Source organism: Cynara cardunculus (genome assembly GCF_001531365.2).
Source record: "Cynara cardunculus var. scolymus isolate 2C chromosome LG 14, CcrdV1, whole genome shotgun sequence".
Classification (NCBI taxonomy): domain Eukaryota; kingdom Viridiplantae; phylum Streptophyta; class Magnoliopsida; order Asterales; family Asteraceae; genus Cynara; species Cynara cardunculus.
In genome coordinates, this window is record NC_037541.1 from 5,136,918 (window position 1) to 5,149,069 (window position 12,152).

Below are 12,152 nucleotides of genomic sequence, written 5' to 3' on the forward strand. Positions count from 1 at the left end.
GCTAGAAAGAGTCGAATTGCTTCGAGTCTAGCCACTGGTGCGAAGGTTTCGTCATAGTCGATTCCTTCTTCTTGTCTATATCCCTGAGCAACAAGCCGAGCCTTGTTGCGGGTTACCATACCATTTTCATCCAACTTGTTGCTATAGACCCATTTGGTGCCTATCACTGATTTGTCAGATGGTCGTGGGACAAGGTACTAGACTTGTTCCTATCAAACTCAATGAGCTCTTCTTGCATAGCAAGAACCCAACTAGGGTCAGAGATAGCATCATTGGTTTTCTTGGGTTCAACTAAAGAAAAAAAGTTGACGAAGAGACAGATATTACCTAGACCACGACGTGTCTTAATACATGCATCTGGATCACCAAGAATTTGATGAATTGGATGGCTTTTAGTCCATCGCTGAGCCAGTGGAGGAGCTTCATCTGAATAGACAAGTTCAGGTATGGAAGATGAGGCTTTAGCAGCAGTTTCTTCAGCAATAGGGACTATTGCTAAAGGAGCCTCAGATTCAACAACTGAAGCAGGTTCAGAAACTGAAGGCATTTCATTCACCGATGGATCAGTGTTTGAAGTAGAAGAAGGACCACAGCTAATGGGCACTGCAGTGATCTCTGAAGAAGATGTGATGGAGTGACTAGCTGTAATTGGAATGATGAGTGAATCATCTTCAACTTCGAGAGATTCAGTGTTAAGAGGAGCATTGTAAGAAGCTTCAGGTTGTCCATAGTGAGAGAACATCCAGTTTTCTAATTCATCCTCATCATTTGAGATGGGTTTTAAATTAGCTGACAGAGATTCATCAAAGGTGACATTAATAGATTCCTCTATTGTTTGTCTTTGTTTGTTGAAAACTTTGATGGATTTGGATACAGAAGAATATCCAAGAACGATTCCTTCATCAGTTTTGGGATCGAAGTTTCCAAGTTGGTCGCGGTTGTTGAGAATGTAACAAGTACAAYCAAATATATGAAGAAAGCTTATGGAAGGCTTTCGTCCATGGAAGAGTTCATAGGCTGTCTTCTTGAATCTTTTCACGATCAGCGATCGGTTTTGAGTGAAACAAGCGGTGTTGACAGCTTCAGCCCAKAATTGAGTAGGGAGATGGGATTCGCTAAGCATTGATCGAACAGCCTCAATGATTGTTTGATTGCGTCTTTCAGCGACCCCATTCTGTTGAGGAGTTCTCACTGAAGAAAAGTTGTGAGAGATTCCCTTGTGCTCAAAGAAGTTATCCATAGTACTGTTTTTGAATTCAGTACCATGGTCACTTCTGATAGATCGTACTTTAACATCATTTAGTACTTCTATCTTTTTTATGAACGAAATGATTTCTTCAGGTGCTTCATCCTTGGATCTGAGAAAGAATATCCAAGTGTACCTGACATACTCATCAACAATGAGAAGTGTGAACTTCTTTCCAACTAGGGATTGCACGTTGACTGGACCAAAAAGATCCATATGCAATAGCTGATGAGGCGCAGTCACTGAAGAGATTTGCTTCGACTTGAAGCTAGCTCTTGTGTGTTTTCTTTTTTCACAAGCTGAGCAAAGAGATTCCTTTGCAAACGAGTGTTGAGAAAGACCAGTGACAAGATCATTTCTTGACAGCTCACTGAGTGTCTTGAAGTTTAGATGAGATAGTCGTTTGTGCCATAACGAGTTAATATCTGATGAGGCTTTGGAGAAGAAGCAGCTATTCTCGGTAAGGGAAAAATTTATGTTGATGATATATACGTTCTCTAGATGAGAATTGGTGAGAGCAAACTTATCATCTTTGTCAAGAACATGACATGAATTCTTTGAGAATTTAACTGTATAATCTTTATCACACAGTTGGATGATGCTAAGAAGATTGTGCTTCAATACTTCAACATATGCAACGCGTTTGAAAGTTGTTGCACCATTGGTTAATATACCAAAACCTTTGGTATATCCTTTTCCGTTTCCACCGAAGGTTACGGAAGGTCCTCTTTCTTCCTTGAAGTGAGTTAGAAGAGATTTATCTCTAGTCATATGTCTTGAACAACCGCTGTCTAGATACCATATGCCTTTGACATCTTGTACAAGGAAACAAAATAAGAATGCTATTGGTACCCAACTATTGGGGTCCAGCTTTGTTAGATGCTTTATCTTCTGATGCTGAAGAACCAGCATCGATAGATGGCATCACCAAACCTGAGGAGGTTTGAGTGGGAAGAGGAACAACCTCTGACACTACCAAGGTAGTTTCAGTGGAAGTCTTCATTGAACCTAAAGATCCTTCAGTGGTAGAAACTACAACGTTTGATGATGAAGATTTTTCAGCAGGAGTTGTCTTCGCTGAGCCTGAAGAAGAGGCTTCAACGATTTTCTTCACCTTGGTTGCTAGTGCAGCCTTTGTGGATGATTTTGCCTTGTTTGATTTCTCAGCTTTGGCTACTTTCTTGCCCTTAGCTGGTGAACGAGCTTTGGCGGCAGAAGGACACTTGCTGGCAATATGTGTTTTCTCACCGCAGTGTTTACACTTCCTAAAGCTAGGAGTAGCTTTAGGGCTAGGAAGTATCAGACTAGAAGCGGAACCAGCTTTAAGAATTCCCTTCTCATCGGTTCTAGGAGGAACCTATGAGGAATTGGATTCCTTAGGTGAAAAGTTCACCTTGAGCTGTGACTTGGATTTCTGATGGGATTCATATTTCCTAGTCCCTGAGGAGGAAGAAGTTTTACAAGCTGAAGGAATAGACCTAGATCTATTAGACTTGTTAGAATTCTTGGGAAGGGATGCTGTGACAACGGATTTACCTTTGTCTTTGCACCCAGAACTCGAAGGAGTTCCTTTAAGATGACTCTCAGTAAAAGAGGAGGACTGAGAGAAAGAAGTGTTGGGAATAGAAGAGACGAAGGTACCAAACTTGAGCATGGACCTGTCTTTAACACATTATTCCTGATCATAGAAGAATCCTAGACCAGTCGTTATCTTGGCGGGGATCTGAGCGTTAATGATCTCAGAGGCCTTGATGGAAGCTTTGCACCATCCTTCAATGGTAGCTTTCTCGGCCTTGAGTTCAGCGATGGCTCGCTCACCCTCAGCGATAGCCTTCTCACGTTCAATAGTGATGGCTTGATTTACAATAACCTGATCTTTAAGATTTTCCTCGACAAAGGTCAGTTCTTTGATCTTAGAATGGCAAATCTTCAATTGTTCTTGAAGATCAACGTTAAGCATTTCAGCTTTCGATTTGCCATTGAGGGCATTGTAAAGGTCAACCGTCAGCGTATCCAGTGTAGAAAGACTAGAAGAAGAAGAAGAAGAAGGTTCATTCAGGAAACATACCTGAGTAGAAGAAGATGGCTTAAAGGAAGTAGATGCTTCTGAAGATCCTTCATCTGCATCTATGGCCATCAAGCAGACATAGGCTTTATCCTCCTCATCCAAAGATGATTTATCGGATGACTCAGCCCAGTCATGCTCTTCAACAATAAGGCCTTTAGCCTTTCGCTGGTTGTTCTTCGTCTTCTTGTACTTCTCCTTCAGTTTTGAGTACTTCTCATCTTTTGTCCTGAACGAGGAAGGAGCTTTAGAAGATGGCGTCGCAGTCTTCTTTGATTTGCATTCACTTGCAAAATATCCAGGTCGGTGACTGTTGTAGCAGACAGCTGAAGCCTTGTCTATTCTTTCAGACTTTGGCTTTTCCCTGAGGGACAGCTGAGGAGATATGTGGAAGTTGCTCTTACTGGTGAACCTCCTAAATGACTTAGTCAGGAGTACCAGGGACTCATCAAAATCTGTTAAATCGGATTCTGGAATGTTCTTAGAGATAGAAGAATCTATCTCCGTGATAACAACAGGAGGAAGAGAAGAAACAAACGGGATAGAAGAAGTTTCAACTGAAGAAGCTTCAGAGATCAAAGCTAGAGGAGAGTTTTTCATTTCCCTGGATTCTTTTACAAGATTCCTTTTCAGTTGATGAGATTGCTCATGGTTAAGCAGAATCTCGTATAAAGTAGAAAGAGAAAGAATGGACATGTCATTTGACATCTTGATGCACATGGAAAAGGTGTCCTAAGACTCAGGAAGGCATTCTAGAAACTTGGTTAAAGTTTCAGAATTAGAATATTCCCTGCCGACAGCCCTAAGATCAATAAGAAGGCAGTTAAATCTCTGACGTACTTCAGACAGCGTCTCAGACTTTCCACAGAGAAAGCTTTCATACTGTCTTACTAGATTGATCTTTCTGGTCTCTTGAACCTGAGTGGTTCCTTCATATTGGACACAAAGTGTGTCCCATATGGATTTAGAAGTTTTGAGTTTCATCACTAAGTGATAAATCTCATCAAGAAGAGACATAGCTATTATAGACCGAGCACGCGTGTCTATAGCTATTTTCTTCTTGTCATCATCGCTCCATTGATGTGGAAGCTTTGGAATATGCCGTTCAGGAATCGCGGCAGTCGTAGCTGTTGCTGAAACAGACGGAGCAATAGCAAATGGAATATATGGTCCATTTTCTATATAATGTGGAATTTTAGGATCCACACCTTCCAGAAAGAGGGGCATCCGGTTCTTCCAGAGACTAAAGTTGTCATGGACAAACCGGGGAGGTTTGGCAAGAGAGCCATTATCTTGTGTGTGTGTGTGTGTGTGCTTGTAATTTGTAAAGTCATATGTAAGCGATAAAGTTATCTAAGAAAGGAGATAAACTAATACTGAAAACAGCTAAACACCAAGAGAGAAAGAAAACACTGCTCTGATACCACTTGTTGGTCCCTTGAAGGTCTACATGAATAGTAAAACAGTTTGTAGAAGGGGGGGATGAATACAAACACAATATTTTCAAATTTAAAATATATATTGACAGAGAAGATCAATACAGATTTTACAAGATTGTTTGCGGAAAGATAAGGTGATAAAAACCTATCTAAACAATCTTTAGTTACACACTAAGTCTTAACAAATACAAGAAAAGAAATGCTGAAGAGAAGATCCTTTACTTAAGCTAGAAAATGCTTGAAGTAAGAATTAGGGTTAGAGAGTGAGTTGCGCGCACTCTGCATGGAGAAGAAACACTTCTATTTATACCCAGTGCATTAAATGGACATTTAATGCAATATGGTCGGGTTAGAGTGTGTGTCAAGCCTTAAGAGGAAGRCTTGTCCTTTGCTACAGTGAATAGTACAAAAAGCACTATTCATGAGCAGACATCCTTACCTAAAGTTGGTGGACAATAGATTCAACTAGTCGGCTCCGTACCGTACCAACTTTCATAAGGGTATGGGTTTTGTTCTTTATGTGTATAAGGACAAGACAGCAACAATCGTGCTAAGCAAGCTTCCTTTGATCGCTGAATGCTGGAATGACCTAAAGGTCTCTTCATCATTCGCTGAAGCTTGAGCAGTCTTCACACATATGTAGACAGACTTGTAATCACTGAATACCGCATCAGACCACGTACTCGTCAATCTCTAATCTTTAGTTTCAGTCTTCGATGTTTGCTGAAGGTTCTTTGGTGTGAGTGTTGTCTTCTTGAAATATTCCTGTCTCTGATAGATTTACAGTGCAAGTTCTTCAGCGATCATTGAATATACTCAGTGAAGGTTGCTAGAACTGAAAAGACAGAAACATAAATACAACGTATAAGTGAAAAGGGATTATCATCAAATCACTGAGAGAGAATCAACAGTTCTACCTCTGCTTCATCTGATCAATGTTAAACTCGTTCGTCTATCAAGATGAGTCGTTTTACAACAACTTCAAAAGCGACTTATCAAAATATCAGTAATACCAGAAGAGAAAAATGCAAAGAAATTTGTTTTAGTTCCTATTTTAGTTTCAAAATTTCTTATTTTGTACTCATTTTAACTAGTAACCTACATTATCAAATAATACAAGATCCAATATGTTACTGTGAAAATGGGTAAAAATAGGACATTTGGAAACTTTCGTACATTATTAAAAATATTTGGTACACTAAATAGAAATTAAACCAAACGTTGTTACATTTGCCCCATAGAAATGGATACCATTTCATGTTTACAGGAAAACAACACAATAGGGTCTCACCTTAATGTCAAAAATAGATTGAGAATATTTGGAATATATAGCATTCACAGTGTTTTGCTATAGATATAGTCTCACCTTTTGTGAGTTCAAGACAAAATGCGTTTTTGACTTTCCATTGAAGTCACAACAAACATCCAGGTTCCATACATTAAATAGAATTAATTGCATTGAGAATCGATACAGAAACCATTAGTGTCAAAAACCCATTGTGAATCGATAAACCACAAGCAGGAGATTGTTACCTTGAAAAAAGAAACCAATAGGGTTACCTTGAATGGAGAATGAACCACTAAGATCGATTGAAGGGGTTCGCAAAGCTATTGATGGCAAACGGCTGCAGTGATGGCAAGCGGATGCCCCTTCTTGATCCAACCATCTTTATAGATTTAGTACACCTCGGGCATCATTTGTTGCACCAAAGAATTTTGAAAACTTAGTCGTTTAAGCACAAATTGGGTAAGCGATAACCAGGTAAGAGTGTAATCTAAGCAAGCGCTGACTGAAAATGACTGTATTATCATCTTGTGCTGAGCTGGTAAGTGAAATAGATGTTGACTGAATCAGCACCAGTCAGCAGGTAGGTAAACAAACAGGTTAGAAAGATGTTTAATTTTTTATATTTTTGGGTTAAAAACTGAAATGGGGGCTATAATTTTGATTTTATTGATAATCACATTAAATGAGTATATAAACGAACCACAAATAACTAATTGCTAGACATACAAAAGGTAAATGATAGCAATACTAATAAGGAGAGCATCAAGAATGAATCAGAGATCGAAACGGGTGCTAGAAAAATTTGACATGCCTTCTACAGGTCCAAAAGCGATGCTCGTGTCCTCTACACATGTAGAAAAGAAAAAAAATGATGTCTGTGTCTAAATAAATTAGCCCAAAATCGTTCATTCTTGCTAACAACAATGTTTTCTTTTTGGACTTTTTGCAAGTAACATGATTCAAAAAGTGAACCGCTATGTCAAACATATAAATCTCAATTATGGTTGTCGATAACTCCAAATGGTGATGATCTTATTTGAGTCAAACACATCTCAAGATTTAGCACATTGTCATAAAAAAATATGGAGGAACAATTAACCATAACAATAGTAAAGCAGTCCAACATTTTCAAAAGTTCCAAACAACAAAACAGATGATCCAAAATCTATTAACAATAAATAACTTTCTCTGGGATAGTTGGTTTCTGAAAAATTAAAGTCATACATGGGTGATGATGAAGATAATTTTCATTTGATGGTTACATTGTTACAACTGGTGAGGATGAAGATATGATTGACATCAAGGAATAACAGATTGTGAAGATTTATTTCTCTGATATGATATCTTATGAATTTTTTTATTGAATTAACAAAAAAAGGAATTCAAAATTGAAAAATGATGAAAAAAATAAAGTGTTGCCCTGATTCATTTGTTGACAAAAGTTACAATATATGATCGAATCAACTGTTATTTAGAACTGCAAATTTTACACAGAACCCTAAAAAACCCCTTTCAAATCACATCACAGAATCACACCGAAATTGCTCTTATTAGACCTTTATAAAGAAATTTTATTATAATTGAGAGCTAAATTGAAGTAATAATTTACCTTTATCAGAGAAGTGCATGAAGAAATCAACCTTACAGTTTTTGTTTCCATCCCTAATAATCTCTCCAACTTCTTTGTAAAATTGCATCTTACTATTTATCGAATATCCATTATGATTACCCCCATTTTCGTGTTTCTTAGCTTTCTTAAACACCTTCAATAAGTTCCTCCACTTGTCCGTACACATGGTGGTTGATCGATCAAAACCATTTTCTCTCATCTTGAATGAAATCTGATCCCATAAATGCTTGTTTGACTTGGAAGTATTGAAAAGTAAATCAATCTCAGGACGGAGGATGATCCAAGTCTCGACTCTTTTCTTCACCATCTACAGCATCTTCACATTTCTTATGACCTAATCCAACACCCACACATCCTTTTGCCTTCTAGAGCAAGAATCGTTATACCGAGAGCGTGAATCATCGCTTTGGGGAGCGCGAAGTATGAACGAAGCAAAGAGGAGGTGTATTTGGGAAGATGATGTCTTAAGAGCAGTGTTGCCACCTACATTCAAAGTGTGCATTAAGAAGTTGTACGCTATCCTGATAGTATTGTAATTAAGATTTTAATACTTTGTGTATTGAAAAGTAGTACTTATGCATTTAAGGTTGTTTCTAAGACTTTTCTGAAATCTGGTTTATAAGATAGTATATATATACATATATATATATATATATATATATATATATATATATATATATATATATATATATAGGGTTCTTAATCAATGAAGAATAATTGAAAGAAATTAAGCAACAATTTTTCTATTGAGAAAGGAGTTCAAGAATTACAAACCCAAGTTAAAGAATTGTATATTAACGAATTACAAACCCAAGTTCAAGAATTGCTCCATATTAACAAATCTTTAATTCTAATTAAAGATTATAACGTTTCTTGTATTTGTAGATTAACGAATTAGAAACCCACGTCAAGAATTGCTCCTTCAAGACGAGATCCGAAAGGAGCATAAGGAGATGATGGACATGGTGAGGATGTTTACTCAATCTCGCTAACCTGGGTTCCCACTACAACTGCCAGAGTTGTGTTTTTTTGGTTTTCTATATATAAACTTTTGTTAATGAACGCAATAATCTAATTTTCGTTAGAACAATTTGTATTTATTCTGCCCAAACAATCATATTAGACTTTAATGAATGTATGATACTTACTTTAGGATTTTTAGCAGTTTTTAGTTTATTTTTTTATATTTACAGGATTTAAAAATTTTAAATAATTAAAAAATGTTTTTTTCCAGGAACTATACAATTATTTGCGAATTAGTGGCGGATCAATCCGTTGGCAATTGTATTTTTTAAATAATTTACTCGAAAATTATTATTTAAATAATTAAATTACAATCGGATTTTTGGCGGATAATCCGCCGGTAATTTAATCCTTATAATAATTAAGTCCATAAAGTTGGAAAAACAAAAAAAATCGTGTGAAGGTCAATCCGTGTAAGGAACTGTCGGAGATGGTGTTTTCCGTCGAAGGATTTTCGTGTGAAGAAAAGGTTATCGATTGATTAAAACATTGTACCTATGGGATAGATGAATAAGAAAAAACCGAATATTTCATATAGTGCTCTCAATCAATCTAATTTATTTCGTATCATTCGCTCAATGAGAAAATGAGTCCAATTATAAAGGTTCAAAACTATGGGAGTTAAAGGATTAATATAAAAAAAGAGGGAAAAATATTCATATTAAATAAAAAACTATATATAAATATATAAATTTAAAAGAGAAACCAAATAAAATGACTTGACACTATAGGATTTAAGTATTGCTCAAATTTTGAATCTTAAAATGTGGTTAAATTTACTTATTCTATATTGATGGGAAGAAAGAAAGTAGAAGGAATGAAATGCGTGTGTGTGTGTGTATATATATATATATGAAGAGGAGGTGATTTTTTTTGTTGCAAGTCACGATGTTGACTAAAATTAGTCAACCCTTTCATTTGCAATTGATATTATGAGATTGAAGTATTTCTTAAATCTTGAAATGTGGTTATAATTTTCTTATTCCATATAAAAAGATAACTTTGAAAATTGAGATGACATCTTGAGAATGATGTATTTTAAAATCTTGCGTTGTGGTTGACTTTTGGAATGGAATAATATTGATTCAGACGGAAGAAAAGTTCTCGATTGATTCATACACTGTACCTATGGGATAGAGGAAGAGGAAAAAACCGAAAAATTCACATAGTGATTTTAATCAATCTGATTTATTTCATACATTTCGCTCAATGAGAAAATGAATGCAATCTATATATCTATCTCTCTCTCTCTCTCTCTCTCTATATATATATATATATATATCTATATATATATATATATATATATATATATATATACAGAGAGAGAGAGAGAGGGAAGATCAAATATTAACCAACAATTTTGTGTTAACTTTGCAAACCATGTCAACCAATCAAATTCCATTCTTCTAGTAGGTTTATGTCATGTTCACAAGTTAATTACAAGGGTATTTCAGTAAATTGATTTGATATGTAACTCCCAAACAATTAATAGGGAGTTATAAATCATCAAATCCCAAAAAATATGCATTTATAATATTACTATATATATATATATATATTAATCTTGATCTTTCATATTCATTGTTTTATGAGTTTCTAATTTGCATAGGAAACACTGTAGTAAAATTTTCGGTAACGATCAAGATAATATGGATAAATGCAATGGAAAAGAAATCGACAACAGTGAGAAGATTAAAATGGTTTATGATGACAATCGGAGTTCGAGTTCGGGAAGTGAAGAAATTAACCAAAGCGAATGTCTTGGTAAGATTAATATTTTTATTAGATTCGTTTTAATCGAAATTATGTTCATTATGATGTGTTGTGTTTTTTATAATTCATCTTGTATTGATAGTTTTTTTTTTCTTTAATTGCACCACGTGTTCATAGCATATATGCTATGTGTTCATACTATTTCTACGATGTTCTCTCACTATGTGGCTTGTTCATGTTCATCACTCGTTCATACTGTGTTCATACTATTTCTACAATATTTCTACGATATTGTTGTTCACAAGTGTTCATATGTACACTAGCTGCATATCTCAACACTGACTCGCTTCTGAATGTGTTCATAATAAAAGACTATTATTCACGAGCTGTTCATATTGTGTTCATACCTGTTTATTTATTTATTTTCTTTTGTATTACAGCTATTCTTATTATGTTCATATTGTGTTCATATATATATATATATATGTGTGTGTGTGTGTGTGTGTGTGTATGTGTGTGTGTGTTCATATGGTTCTTACATTAACAAAAATAATGTGATTTTTTGATTTTGTAACTCCCAATTAATGATATGGGAGTTACAAATTTTTTTTACCAAAATACCCTTTTCCCCTTTGTCCACATATGTTTTTCGAAATGTAAATTTAAAAGATTAATTTTTTATTATGATTAATCACAACCGTTTATTGTAAGAATAAATGGCCAAGATTGGTTAACATAACCAAAGTTGACACAATAATTTTGGTTAACATTTGAACCAACTTCTCTCTCTCTCTCTCTCTCTCTCTATATATATATATATATATATATATATATAGGGGCCTATTCAAGGGAGAACTGAGTTGTTTGTGGTAACTGTGAGAACTCATCTTAACCACAAATCAACGGATAAATAAGGAAATTAGTAATTATGGTAATTTGAGTTAAAATTATAATTARAKGRCATTTTAGGTATTTTTAAAAAACTCCTCTCTCCGACCTCCTATCTCCGATCTCCGGCCTCCGGTGAACATTAATCCTGCAGGTACCAATGTATTACCAATTGGGGTACCATCATGTACCACAGAATTTTCACTATCTCCTCCTTTCCCAATCCATCTTCTCCGGCCACTCTGTGATACCCATTACCCAATATATTACCAATTGGGGTACCACCATGTACCACAGAATTTTCACTCGTCTCCTCCTTTCCCAATCCATCTTCTCCGGCCGATACCCATTACCCAATGTATTACCAATTGGGATACCACCATGTACCACAGAATTTTCACTCATCTCCTCCTTTCCCAATCCATCTTCTCTGGCCACCCTGTGATACTCATTACCCAATTACCAATTTGGGTACCACCATGTACCACATTACCCAATGCAACGTGCTCTCCGTGGTATWAAACYGYTCTGCAATCCCACTCACCGTACTCCCCGCTTGCACAAAATGTCCATARTGCACCACCGCCTGGCCCTCCACATCATCACAGCTACACGGCAATGGGATCCAAAACCTCTGACCCACCGATATCATATCCGGATTAGGTATGTTATTAACAAGCTGGATCTGCATGAACGTCACCACTCTGGAGAATACCTCGGCGGCGATATGGAATAGGGTGTCGTTAGGAATGACGACGTAGTTGGGGCGGCGGTTGGAGATTCCGGTGCCGTTACGGCAAGAGCAAGGGAAGGGGATTTTGAGGATAGAGGAAGCAGGGAAGTTCTGGTTCTGTGGGGTG